This window comes from Ornithorhynchus anatinus, chromosome X2 (genome assembly GCF_004115215.2).
Source record: "Ornithorhynchus anatinus isolate Pmale09 chromosome X2, mOrnAna1.pri.v4, whole genome shotgun sequence".
Lineage (NCBI taxonomy): Eukaryota > Metazoa > Chordata > Mammalia > Monotremata > Ornithorhynchidae > Ornithorhynchus > Ornithorhynchus anatinus.
Window position 1 is genome coordinate 25,051,029 of NC_041750.1, and position 11,972 is coordinate 25,063,000.

The 11,972-nt window shown below is 51.1% G+C and overlaps 1 protein-coding gene across 5 annotated transcripts in view; it reads right to left on the reverse strand.

Moving 5' to 3' along the window:
- The window catches only part of ATXN1 (ataxin 1), a 282,751-nt gene extending 271,103 nt beyond the window's left edge, over nt 1-11,648 (reverse strand). For 3 of the 5 annotated variants that reach the window (XM_039910468.1, XM_029052530.2, XM_029052526.2), the window contains exon 1: nt 11,434-11,648. The gene's annotated coding sequence lies outside the window, so the exon portion shown is untranslated. Of the gene's footprint in view, nt 1-8,567; nt 9,066-11,433 lie in introns of those variants that run through there. The other 2 variants (XR_005659564.1, XM_029052523.2) reach the window with 2 other exon arrangements.
- Between the last annotated feature and the right edge of the window lie 324 nt (nt 11,649-11,972).

Genomic DNA, 11,972 nt, shown 5'->3' on the forward strand with positions numbered 1-11,972 from the left:
AGAGGGTTTAGCTGCGGAGAGGTAAAGGGGGGGTGGCAGAGGGAGTAGAGGGAGAAGAGGAGCTCAGTCTGGGAAGGCCTCTCAGAGGAGGTGAGTTTTAAGTAGGGTTTTGAAGAGGGGAAGAGAATCAGTTTGGCGGAGGTGAGGAGGGAGGGCGTTCCGGGACCGCGGGAGGACGTGGCCCGGGGGTCGACGGCGGGATAGGCGAGACCGAGGGACGGTGAGGAGGTGGGCGGCAGAGGAGCGGAGCGTGCGGGGTGGGCGGTAGAGAGAAGGGAGGAGAGGTAGGAAGGGGCGAGGTGATGGAGAGCCTTGAAGCCTAGAGTGAGGAGTTTTTGTTTGGAGCGGAGGTTGATAGGCAACCACTGGAGTTGTTTAAGAAGGGGAGAGGGGATGTACACCCCATTAACAAAATAAATAGGGTCATAAATAATATATGCATATAGTACATACACATGAGCGCAGTGCAGAGGGCAAGGGGGAAGGGCAGAGGGGGGAGGGGGAGCAGAGGGAAAGGGGGGGCTCAGTCTGGGCAGGCCTCTTGGAGGAGGTGAGCTCTCACCTCCCCCCTCCTGGTACCTATGTGCCTGGTACATACTAAGCGCTTAACAAATGCCAATATTATTATTATCTGGGCCTCACCACCCTCATCTGTAAAATGGAGAGTGAGACTGTGAGCCCCACGTGGGACAGGGATGGTGGCTACCCAAGCTTGCTTGTGAAGCAGCGTGGCTCAGTGGAAAGAGCACGGGCTTTGGAGTCAGAGGTCATGGGTTCGAATCCCGGCTCAGCCACCAATCAGCTGTGTGACTTTGGGCAAGTCACTTAACTTCTCGGTGCCTCAGTTCCCTCATCTGTAAAATGGGGATGAAGACTGTGAGCCCCACGTGGGACAACCTGATTCCCCTGTGTCTACCCCAGCGCTTAGAACAGTGCTCGGCACATAGTAAGCGCTTAACAAATACCAACATTATTATTATTATTACCTCCCCCAGCGCTTAGCACAGTGCCTGGCACATCTCCTATTTGCCTTCTGTTTTGCTTTGCCTAAGCCCTTGGGTCTGTACCCCTTAAGCCCTTTGATATTCACCTCAGCCCAGCCCCACTGACATTAATGTACAACTGGCTCTCCCTCCACCTCACTGTAAATTCCCTGTGGACAGAGATCATGTCTCCCTACTCCATTACATTGTACTCCCCCAAGTGCTTAGTACCCTGCTTAGTACCGTGTTCAGCACACGGTAAGTGCTCAGTAAATTGCACCGATTTATTAACTGATTGATTAATGATTGATTAACCTCAGATGCTCACACAGTGAGTGCGAAAGCCATGAATACTGGGATTGGGCTGAATCAATATGCATCAAGATTTGGTTTCTCTTCAATGTAAAGTCACTGTATAAGGTGAAAGTAAAGAACTCTTGGTTTAGGAAGCCCTAGGTAGCAACTTGGATTCATTCCAAACTCAGACATGTCAAAATCGATCTTCACCGTGTGCCTCTTGAAAGGTCCAGCATGGTTGGTAATAATTGTAATAAAAATTATGGCATTTGTCAAACACCTACTATGTGTCAACCACCATTCTAAGTGCTTGGGGAAATACAAGTTAATGAGCACCACACGGGGCTCACAGTCTAAAGTAGCAGAACAGATATTGAATCCCCATTTTACAGTTGAAAAAACTGAGGCACAGAGAATAATAATTATTATTATCATGGCAATGGTTAAGCACTTACTATATGCCAAGTACTATACTAAGCGCTGGGGTAGATACAAGTCAATCGGGTTGGACACAGTCCCCGACCCACATGGGGCTCACACTCTTAATCCCTGTGAGATAACTAAGGCCCAGGGAAGAGAAGTGACTTGCCCAAGGTCCCACATCAGGCAAGTGGCAGAGCTGGCACTGGAACCCAGATCCTCTGAGTCCCAGGCCCGTGCTCTTTCACGTCGGCCACGCTGCTTGAATTAATGTGGCCTCATAAGACAGAAGGCCCTTTATAGCTTGGAGGACCTTAAAGAGTATGACAATCCCGCAGGGGCCCATGCAGGTCCAGCAGAATACTGCATTTGTCCAAATGTTTCTGCCCATTGGACTTATCTCACAACTCTCATATTTCCCCTTGCTTCTTGAAGGGATTTCAATCGGATGAAGATCATCCATCAAGCCCCTGAGAAAAGTATGTACAGATCTGTAATTTACTTATTTCTAATAATGTCCATCTCCCCCTCTAGACTGTAAGCTGCACCCCAGCCCCACAATATTTAAGTAAATATTCTTATACCCTACTATTTCCCCTATCCCTAATCTATTTTCATGTGTCTCCCCCAAAGACTGTAAGCCCCGTGTGGGCAGGGATTGCAGCTACCAACTCCATTGCATTGTATTTCCCTAAGTGCTTAGTACAGTGCTCTGCGCACAGTAAATGCTCAAATACCTCTAATTGATAGATCGACTTAGCCCAGCTCAGGTCAACTCTTCACTTCTCCCTCACGTGCAGAGCGATAGAAGAGAAACAGCCTTTTTTTTTAATGGTATTTAAGTGCTTACTTACTGTCAGTCACTATACTAAGCGCTGGGGAAGATAGAAGAGAATCAGGTTGGACACAGTCCAAGTGTCACATGGGGCTCACGGTCTTAATCCCCATTTTACAGATAAGGCAACTGAGGCAGAGGAAAGTCAAGTGACCTGCCCCAGGTTGCACAGCAGGCAAGAGGCAGAGTTGAGATTAGAACCCAGGTCCTCTGACGCTAAGGTCTTTTCTATCTCAGTTACCTCAAAAGAAGCACAATATTATGCCACTTATTGAACTAGCTGTCCCATTTTTAAAATGTTCCTTTAGAGTTAGCCTGATAACCATCGATGATATTTACTGAGAACTCACTGTGTGCAGACCGCTCTGCAGAGCACTTGGGAGAGTACAATACAACAGAGATAGTAGACCCATTCCTTGCCCACAATGAGCTTTCAAGCCTAGAATGGGAGACAGACATTAATATGAGCAATTTAAAGATGCATACATAAGCGCTGTGGGGCTGAAGCAAGGCTTCGTGGATAGAGCACAGTTCTGGGAGTCAGCAGGACCTGGATTCTAATTCCAGCTCCATCACTTGTCCAGGATGTGACCTTTGGTGAGTCGCTTAACTTCTTTGGGCCTCAGTTATCTCATCGCTATAAGGGGGATTAAGACTTCGAGCCCAATGAGGAACAGAGACTGTGCCCAACCTGATTAACTTGTGACTACTTCAGAGCTTAGAACAGTGCTTGGCCCGTAGCAACAGCTTAACATGTACCATAATTATTATCATCATCACCCAGTGCCCAAGGGGTACAGATCCAAGTGGATCGATGACACAGAACAGAGAGGGCCACAGGGAAGAGAGGGCTTAATCGGGGAAGGCCTCTTGGAGGAGATGTGACCTTATGGAAAAATGCTTTAAAAGGGTCGTGGTTTCACCCCGGTTCTGTCTACAACAGGGCATCCAACTGTGACTGCTTAACCTGGCTCTGTAGGCAAAGCTTTTGGAGTGCACATGGGAGGGTTTACTGATGTGTGCATGTAAAAAACCTAGCAGATAAGGTTTATGAGTCCAGATTACCCAATCTCATTATATTCCACTGAGTACAGCGGGAAGCCAAGCCGTGATGCCAGTTCTGTAAAATGCGTGTTTATTGTCATGTCTGTATGCCTGCTTGTTACAAGAGAACTTGTGTTCCCCTTCCAGATAGAGGTAGAAGACAGTCAACGCTTGCTCCTCTGTCAGAAGGAAGAAACCCGAGAATGAAATGAAAATGGAATGGGTTCATTCCCTAAATAGCCAAACAAGAAGCAGTCATAGAAAATACTCTGTGAAAACAGCAGCTTCCATTACAAAACTCAGGCACCGTAATCAGGTGAGAAGAGCATGGGGCTGGGAGTCAGGGCATCTGGATTCTAGCCCCAGTTCTGCCGCCGGCCTGCTGGGTAACTTCAGACAGGCCGCTTAATCTCTCTGTGACCCAGGGTCTCATCTGTAAAATGGAAATAAGACACGTACTCTCTCTCGGTCTCCGAGTGCGACAGGGACCGACTCCGTCTTGATTATTCTAGATCTACCCCCTAGCCTGGCACAGAGTGAGCACTTAATAAATGCCAAAACCAAGTAGTAAGGTAGAATAATAACACCTTGATTAAAAACGAAATAACTACAAAGCAATACAAGAGCATTCATTGCACAATAAATGAGGTCAAAGGGCCCCCAAACTCCCTGTGTGTTCCTTAACTCTAACCATAATAAGGCCTGGGTAGGGTGGTCCGGGTTTATTTGAGTTGCAGATGTATAACTCTTAAAAGTGGGATTGGATGACAGATGTCTTTATCCTCAGGATCCCCTTCTCATGGAAAAAGCTCCCCCCGAACACCCGTCCCCCAGAAAACCCTGCTAAAGAAAACATCCAAGTAGACAGCTTGCAAATCTACAGATAATTTATGCCTTTTGAATCTGCAGACCTCTGGCCCCTAATTTCTCATTTTTGATCATGAAGAGATACACAGTATCTGTTCTAAGGCAGTTTCTCAACTATTATAATTTTGGGGGTTTTTTTACAAATACATTGCCCCTGATATTTATCTCGGCAAATTTTATTATTCTCTGCGTGTGACGATTATAAGTTTAGAAAAACCGGAGGAAGCGTTTCTGCTGACATCATATGTTTCAAATGTAAGAGGTTGCTTTTTTGATCTGTAGGACTACTAAACAGGTTTGTAAACTCCTAAAGTATTAATAAAATTTAATGGCAACAGTTCTACTCCACTTTTGAGGCTTATTAAAAGTTGCATCCTTTACAGACAAAACCCCCAAAGTTTTGCACCCAATTACAGAAAAAAAAGTAATACAACAACAAACTGCATCTAACAAGCAAATTGGTTTTGCAAATAACTTTATTTGTTTACTTAACTGCTAGAGTTTAAAGTATGTACACAGTAAACAAATTATCTCCAATCTCAATTGCATCACAATGCATTATTTAAACAATGTTTAAATATAGCTTCCCAAAGTGTTCGGGTGGGTGTGTAGTATCTTGGGCCATTACTAACCTTTTTCTAACCTCAAAAAAGCTGAGTCAGTAAAGCTGCCTCACCGCTTAAAACCGGTACGTGAAGTCAAACGGAATTGAAATGCAGCCGTTCAAATTAGGGCCTACGCTACATCACTCATGGTTTAAGATTTTCCTCCTTTGAAAGAGATCCTGGGTCCGAACTATTTACCAGAATTGGCCTTCCTTCTACTTCGTTTGTTATGTCTTGCTCACCGAAGAAAGATCTGCTTAGGGTAATCTCTGAAGCAGAGACTCCCCGCTAAATCTCTTCTCAGAACCGGGCATGAGCTGCCATAAATCTCACAGCAGCTAATCATTCAGAATCCTGTTCCATCACTCGGGAAAACATACGTGATCATGCAGTTCATAATATTAAACGAGGAAAAAAAAATTCAAAGTTAAAACCCGCAGACAACACACTCCTACACCATTTGGAATTTTGTTCACAGTTAATTACATTTCCCTTTATTGACTTAACACACTTTCTCCCCCAAATACACTATTTTAAGAGAACAATATGGCCTAGTTTTCTTACTTCATTAAAACAGAGGTCTGAAAAACACATTTCAGAGCTCAAAGTACAGGTTAGCTCTCCAACAACTATATTTTTAGGTATTAAAATGTATTCATTTGTTTATTAATAGTTTTGGGATGGCAGGCAAGCGTGTCTGATGGCTGACTGCTGCTAGCCAACCAGACAAGAAGCGCGTTCCGCTGGTTGTCAAACTCAGCCATTCAGGTACCGACAAAAGAATTCTGCCACGGAGAGCGAAGCTCATTTAGCGTTTCTGAATGAATTAAAACAAAACCTACAAAAAAGAATGCACGAGTCCTCATACTCTACAGCGGTAAACACACGAACGAATCATTGAACTGGATTTACCAATATTTTAAGCTTCTCTTTAACCTGTCCTCTCCCAGGAATCCGAGTTAATTAAACCAAGTGAACTAAAAATTGAGCTGCAATTAGGCCACTGACAGGCATTTGATAGGTGAAATAAAGGCCACAGAGATTGCTTTTGTTTTCAACCTTTTCCTTACATAAAGTAAAATTCAGAGGTCCTGAGACCCCGGGCATGGCATTTCCTGTCAAATAGCCCTTATTTTGTCGGAGTCTTTCACGGTGAAGTTTGAGGAATTTGCATTTTGTATTTTAAATAACCCCAATCACGCACGCACGCACACAGAAAGTTGCCATGATTTTACTTATTCTTTGGAAAAAGGATATTTTTACCCTGATTCTTCTCAAACCTCTGAAAAAGGGCTTCCCTCTGCACATTGCACTGCACCACACACAATGTCAAACTGAAATCCAACTTGCTGCACCCTAATTTATTCCAGGCTACCTTGCTCTTCTGTGGTTGCGTGGCTTCATTTCTCTTAACGCTGCTCTCCAAACCCAATCATCCACACCTTCCTTCAAAGCAAGCAGCCTCTTCTCCACCTACGCTCCACCCCAAAATGGGGCAGAAATGAGGGTCAAACTTCATTTTACTTCAGCAAGGCTCAGGCTAACCGGCCTGCGGGGAGGATGATGTCACTCAGGGTGAAGCCTCATGGGAAGAGGTGAGTGATTCCTGCTCAAGGAACAAAAACAAGACAGACAGGAACTCAGACAGACAGTCCGGCTGACCCATCTAAAATGTGTCAACTGCCTGACCCAGCGGCACATAATTTCACAAACTTCCCCTAGGGGTATTCACACATCGCAACTTTAAACTTCTAGTTGCCCATGATGCATATACCTGAGAGCGGGAGGCTTCCACCATTAAAGTTCTTCTTTTCTGTGACGGGAATTTATTTTTTTTCTCATAGCCCACCCATCGTTCAATAGGGCGATGCGGGGACACGTGGCCTGAACCACCGCTCTATAAACTTTCCATTAAACTACGCCCCGAAATCGATCGATCAGTAGACGTATTTATTGTGCGCTCGCTGTGTGCAGAGCACTGTACCGAGCGCTCGGGAGAGTACAAGATAGCAGAGTTGGGAGACACATTTCCTGCCCTCAGTGAGCTCACGGTCTAGAGGGGGAAATGACACAGTACATGGTGAAAGTAGCATTCAGGAATTCCATTTTTCTCCACTAAATGATCAGCCTTGAAGCCAGAGGCCTTAATCTTTCTTCACCTCCACCCTAATCAGTGAAGGAAAAGTCTTTGAAGTCAATATAAAATCAGGTCGAGAAAGATGCCAGGCTCTTACTCTGCAGGCCGGAGAATGAGTAAACTCAGGTTATTTTGCTACGGGCCAATTAATTGGCGAAAAGTTCATTAGGGTGGCAATTGGCGACGTCACATCGTCACCTATAAAATGCTTCACCCGACGAACTCGGGTGAGTCCTGCTATTTCTCTGACCAAATGGACATCCAAATCTTCCCTGCAATCGCCAACGAGGCCAAAGCACTCGACTCGTAAAAGCAACTTTCCTTCCTCAGCCCTGAAAGGGTTTCTGACAACCCCCCCAAGCCTTGCTGATCTGTTAGCACCAAACATCCCGGAGCACCTTGTAGACTCTCTTCTCCTCTGCGAGATACTCACTCGCATCCAGCGAAAAAGTTGAAATTCCTGGAGCATCCTCCTTCCACGGAAGGCCGGTAACTAAAAAAACCCAACATCGCCATTCCAAAGTGACAGACGGAGAAGCCACAAGGACGGTGACGTTTTCCCCTCTGCGGAGTGGACAGCCGGAATACGGCCCGTAGAAGACTTGGGAGTGGCCTCGGTCACAAGACAGACCCACCTGAATTGACTTGGAAGGCTGTCTGTTGCCATGACAACCCGATCTAATTACATGACCGATCGGGGCCGGAGTAAGCGCTCGGAAAACCTACACCGCTGACACGTAACTACACGATGAGAGAGACGGGCACACGCAGAAGGCTCAAGAGAAGCCATCCACATCTACGCTCCACGGCGTAGAGCACCCATTTAACGGAGCAGCTAACCGGAAAAAGATCGAGAGAGATCAGAGATTGAGGTCAGCCAGAGAAGATTAAACAGTGCGGTATTTTACAACACCTCAGTATCCATCGGCGGTATCTACGGAGCTCTCACCTGTGTGCCGAGCACCGTACTGAGCGCTCGGGAGAGTACACTAAAACAGAGTTGGCAGACACGTTCCCTGCCCCTATTAGCTCACATCTGGGATCCATTCACTCATTCAGTCGAATTTATCGAGTGCTTACTGGGTGCAGAGCACCCCCTCCCCCCCCATACAAGCACTCTTTCATGCCAGGCACCTATCAGGAAAATTAACGTGACGGGAGATATTTCGATCACCTAAAGGATTTCCCCCAGACCAAAACGTAAGACGCTCACCGACCTACAGTGAGGGCAGAAGTACCCGACTAGGCCCCCGATCCGTCATCCACTGCGTCTTAAATAACGACGGTACGCGTTAAGCACTCACTACGTGCCAAGCACTGTTCTAAGCGCCGAAAACAACCCACCCCCCACCCCCGGGTACCATCCGGCCCGCGTCTACCTCGTATCGACTCCGGCGCGTGACACAACGCTCGGCACAGAGTGAACGCTTGAGAAATATCTCCATCCTAATTACGTTATCATCGGTGGAATGACTAAATAACGGCGGAGGAAGGGAGGAGAGCCGGGCCCTCGGGATTTCGCTCTATCGCTTCTCTCTCCGGGGTGAGATCCGGGCCGTTTAAGCCCCTACCGCACGGCCTACGGTAAACAAAACAAAAATAGCTCGGTCGTTCTCCTTAGCCACCTCGTGCATTATATAACCGGCTTCCGACTCCTTTTCCTCTGCCATCGCTAATCTTCAGCAATCTTTGCCCCTCCGCAGAAACTACTGGGATACTCCCAGGTTCTGTAGGATCACGCATCCGAAAAGAAAGAGGACAAAACGGTGCGGGTTTAGAGCCGACTCCTGATGCCCTTAGCAACTGGGATATCTCTCCCCCCCTCCCGGGCCCAGTCTCCTCTCTTCCCTCTGAAAATGTCAACCGGCCAACGCGCCCTCCACCCCCGGGGCCGGGTGATGGCACTTGGGGAGGGGGTTCTGGGGACCACCCGGGCTATCGCAAGCCGGGCCGTGGAAGCCAGAAGCCCCCCACCCACCACCCCCCAACCTCCCTCCCTGGCCTATTCGGCTCTCCCCACCTCCCTATCCAGCCTGATCTGGCCTGCACTCACTCCTCCGGGCTGGACAACCAAAACTGGGGGAGGGGGGGATAGAGAGAGACAGAGTGGGTGAGAGAGAGTGCGTGTGTGTGCGTGTGCTGGACAGCCAGATATGGGGAGAGGGGGATGGAGAGAAACTGTGTGTGTATGTGTGTGTGCGCAGGACGACTAGAAATGGGTGGGAGGATGGAGAGAGAAAGAGTGAGCGAGTGAGAGTGTGTGTGTGTGTGTATATACACTGGACAACCAGAATTGGGGGGAGGGGGATGGAGAGAGACTCTGTGTGTGTGTGTGTGTGTGTGTGTGTGTGTGTGTGTGTGTGTACTGGACAACCAGAATTGGGGGGAGGGGGGTTGGAGAGAGACAGTGTGTGTGTGTGTGTGTGTGTGTGTGTGTGTGTGTGTGTGTGCTGGACAACCAGAAATGGGGGGAGGGGGATGGAGGCAGAGTGTGAATGTGTGTGTCCCCGTGTGTGTCCCCGTGTCCCCAGGCCGGTCCTGACTGCATATCCCGGCCCCGGCAGCCCGTCTTCCTCCTTCTCCTCCTCCCCGTGCCCCCCTCCCTCGTCCCCGGGTCCCCTGCCCGCTGCCGCCGCCGGTCCTTGCCGGGCCCCTGCCGGGCCCCTCTCTCCGTTTCCCCCCCGCACCGTGCGGGCGGCCGAGGCGGCACCCAATAGTTTTCCCCCCAGAGGGTCCGTGCCAGCCACCGCCAGGGGCAGGGGGGCAGGGACAGGGGCTGGGGCAGGGGGGCAGGGGCAGGGGCAGGGCCTGGGGCAGGGGGGCAAGAGCAGGGGCGGGGGGCCAGGGGCAGGAGGACTGGGAGACGGGGGGGCAGAAGGGCAGGGAGGCAGAGGGGCAGGGGGGCAGAGGGGTAGGGGGGCAGGGGGGCAGGAGGCCAGGGAGGCAGAGGGGAAGGGAGGCAGGGAGACGGGGGCAGGAGGATAGGGAGGCAGAGGGGCAGGGCGGCAGAGGGGCAGGGGGACGGGGGCAGGAGGCCAGGGAGGCAGAGGGGCAGGGAGGCAGAGGGGCAGGGGGGCAGGGGGACAGGGGGACAGGGACAGGAGGACAGGGAGGCAGAGGGGCAGGGGGACAGGGACAGGAGGACAGGGAGGCAGAGGGGCAGGGAGGCAGGGGGCAGGAGGACAGAGGAGACAGAGGGGCAGGGAGGCAGGGGGACAGGGGCAGGAGGACAGGGAGGCGGAAGGGCAGGGGGACAGGAGGAGGAGGACAGAGGAGGCAGAGGGGTAGGGATAGAGGGGCAGGGAGGCAGGGGGACAGGATCAGGAGGACAGGGAAGCAGAGGAGGGGCAGAGGGGCAGAGGGGCAGGGAGGCAGGGGGACAGGATCAGGAGGACAGGGAAGCAGAGGAGGGGCAGAGGGGCAGAGGGGCAGGGCGGGCCCGTCCCCCTGATCCGGAAGCAGCAGGCAGCAAAGGTCGGCCCTGCCCCCGCCGCTCCAGCCCCGGCTCCGGGGGCGGGCGGGGACGCGCACACACACACACACACACAGACCCACACACACACACACACACACACAGACCCACACTTACACATTCACACTTGCCGGGGTCCTTCCTCCCGTCCGCTGCGGTCCGGTCCCGGCCCGCGGCCCGCGGCCCCCGGCCCGGTCCTTGCCCGGCCAATGTCAAACTCCCAGCAGAGCCCCCTCCACCCCCCAACAACCCCCAGCACCACCCCCAGGGGCAGGGGCACCACCGGGGGCAGGGGAAACCAAGGCTCCGCTCCCCTCCTCTTCCTCCTCCTGCCCCCCGCCCAAGCAGCCGAGGGGAAAATGCCAACCAACTACCAAGTCCAGCCTACACACACAAAAAACACACAAACACACACACACGTCCTCTGCAAAAATGGGGGGAGGAGGGGGTCCGCCCCGAGGGAGGACAATTCTTGCAGGAACTGGGGGGGGGCACCCCCACAATGCCCCCCACCCCCCTCCTTCAACCCTCAACCCCCAACACCACCGACACAACCTCCACAACCCAGCTTATACATCCATCGATATAGATAACACGGATATACATTCTCTTCTCTGCCCTCCCAGCTGTTGATGCGGCCTTTTGGGGTGGAGGGGGGAGGTTATAATCCTTTTTTTCCTTTGGCGGGGGCTCCTAAATAAGGGGAGAAGGGAGAGGGAGGGGAGAGGAAAAAAAGCAGAGGAGGGAGCGAAAAAAAAAAAATAGCCACTTACTGTAAAGTGTAAATGGATGTGGGGTTGCTGGGGGGGAAGAGGGCGCAGAGGGAGAGAGAAACAATGTCTTGCGGCTGCTGTTGCCGTCGTTGCACGGGGCTTGTTTTTTATCCCCCTGCAGTGAAACAGGTCCTGCACGTCTCCGCCACTGTAGTAGAAATGATGTCTGCGGTATACACTGCTCTCTCCTCCTCCTCCTCCTTTTCTCCTCCTCCTCCTCCTCCTCCTCCCCTCCCACCCTTCTCCCTCCTCTCTCCCTCTCTTTTTCTCTCCCTCCCCAGCATGTAAATGTGCACCAGAAGCCAAATATGGAGCAGTTGTTCTGTCCCTGCAACTGCTCCGGGATCCTACTTCTTGCAGGAAGGGGGAGGAAGAGGCCAAATGAAGGGGGGGGGGGGGGGGGGGGGGAAGTGGCCAGGCAACCCTTTGGCGAGCGGCCAGTACAGAGCCACACTGATCATTGCATACGCACCACCGGGCCGGCCCGGCCGCCTTTTAACTCTTCCGTGGCGTTTCTGTCCGCCGGGTGACCCTGGGCG